Below are 1,754 nucleotides of genomic sequence, written 5' to 3' on the forward strand. Positions count from 1 at the left end.
TCTAGTGAGAGCCAGTGAGTGTTGATGCTTCTGTGCTGTCCTCATAGCAGCTGTGAGCTGCGACTGTCTGTCATTACTCTAGAGGAAGAGGGGGAGGGAGGGAGGGAGGGAGAGAGAGCCAAGCTAACAAGACTCACAGCCAGAGAGTAGCTTACCATTTTCAGTACAGAGGACTCAATAATCACCTTACTGTGAGTCTTGAGGACCTTAGAAACAGAATGGATCTAAAGAGGGAGAGAGAGTCTAACCTCAACTGTGACTAGCAGAATGATGTAAGTGTATTATATATAGGATATACCAGGTGTGTGGATGGTTTTAGGATACAACACTTTCTCAGCAGGTGGTGACTAGGATGTGGCTGGGATGTGTCCGTGGGTTTAGTAACACTTCCCTTTTCACATCCACAAACCGCAGCAGCTAATCAACACCAACTTCCTATCCTTTAATCCCTACCCACAGTAGATCTACTTCCATTAGAAGAACCTCCTTGCTTTACATATAAGACTTACGTATTCACTTGATGGATGTACAAGTACAGGTATAGACACCATTAGCTTCTAATTGGAGAGTCTTTGATACATTTACAAGTACATGTACATGTAGGGACACTAGTGTATGTACATGGGAAGGTATGATGGGAACTGAAGGTGATGGATCAACACAACATGTACTGTATTGTATACTGTAGTATTGTAGTGTATTGTATTTTAGTATACTGTAGTGTAGAGTAGTGTATTGTAATATACTGTAGTGTATTGTATTGTGCTGGGGATTAGCAACTTAACAGCTAATGAAGGTCAGGAATAGTGAGGAAAATAACGACATACATAAATAAATGTAACAATACTTAAGTACATTTGTAAACAGCTAGAGTGGTAATAAATAAATAAATATTATTAATATTATTATTATTATTATTGTTGTTGTTATTATTATTGTTGTTGTTATTATTATTGTTGTTGTTACCTGATCAAAGCACTTGTCACACAATTTACAGTCACACTTCTGACACAAATACTCCACCTTGGACTGATCACATTCTTCACATAATGTCACTGACTCTAATAAGGAATGAACAAGAGGAACATGACAAGGAGAGGGAGATAGGAGGGAGAGAGAGGGGGAGAGAGAGAGAGAGGAGGTAGAGGTGACTGTTTGATGTATACAAACTCACCACTACTGTTAGTAGAACAATCTAGATCAACAGCTTCTGGGTACTTCGACTCTAAATGATGACTTTTACCATTAGCAACAGTTGAGAATGGAGTCACACTAAAAATATAATGAATTATAAAATAAATAATGAAATAATAACAATAGTAATGATGATGATAATGATAATGATGATGATGATGATAATGGTGGCATACTTCTTTAGTCCTAAGAGGTGGGCCACAGTCAGTCCCAGTGTATAATAAGACAATGGAAACTGTTTAACGAGATCAACACCTCTTGAGAATAATGTGGGGTACTAGAGGGAGGGAGGGAGAGAGAGAGAGAGAGAGGGAGAGAGAGAGGGAGGGGGAGAAAGAGAGGGAGAAATTACTACCTCTAGCTACAGTTAAATAATACACATGTACCCTCTACTGTATAGTCAATGAACTAACATTGTTTAAGACAATACTAGAGGTTTATACAAGTACACATCTTCTTGAATGAACAATATCTCTTAGTGCCAAAATACAAATGATCTAACCTAACCAAGAACTCTACCTACTACACTACAGTCATTAGCATAATGCAAAGATACTGTT

The 1,754-nt window shown here is 38.1% G+C and overlaps 1 long non-coding RNA gene across 1 annotated transcript; it reads right to left on the reverse strand.

The window, feature by feature from the left end:
• Positions 1–7: 7 nt before the first annotated feature.
• Positions 8–1,492, reverse strand: LOC109592099 (uncharacterized). The gene is made up of 5 exons (XR_002190173.1): positions 1,371–1,492; positions 1,175–1,272; positions 967–1,061; positions 156–224; positions 8–78 (listed from the first exon to the last, which is right to left on the reverse strand). It is a non-coding gene; the product is annotated as an uncharacterized LOC109592099 (long non-coding RNA).
• Between the last annotated feature and the right edge of the window lie 262 nt (positions 1,493–1,754).

This window comes from Amphimedon queenslandica, unplaced genomic scaffold (assembly GCF_000090795.2).
Source record: "Amphimedon queenslandica unplaced genomic scaffold, v1.1 AMPQUscaffold_6306_Cont21734, whole genome shotgun sequence".
In the NCBI taxonomy this organism is placed as follows: domain Eukaryota; kingdom Metazoa; phylum Porifera; class Demospongiae; order Haplosclerida; family Niphatidae; genus Amphimedon; species Amphimedon queenslandica.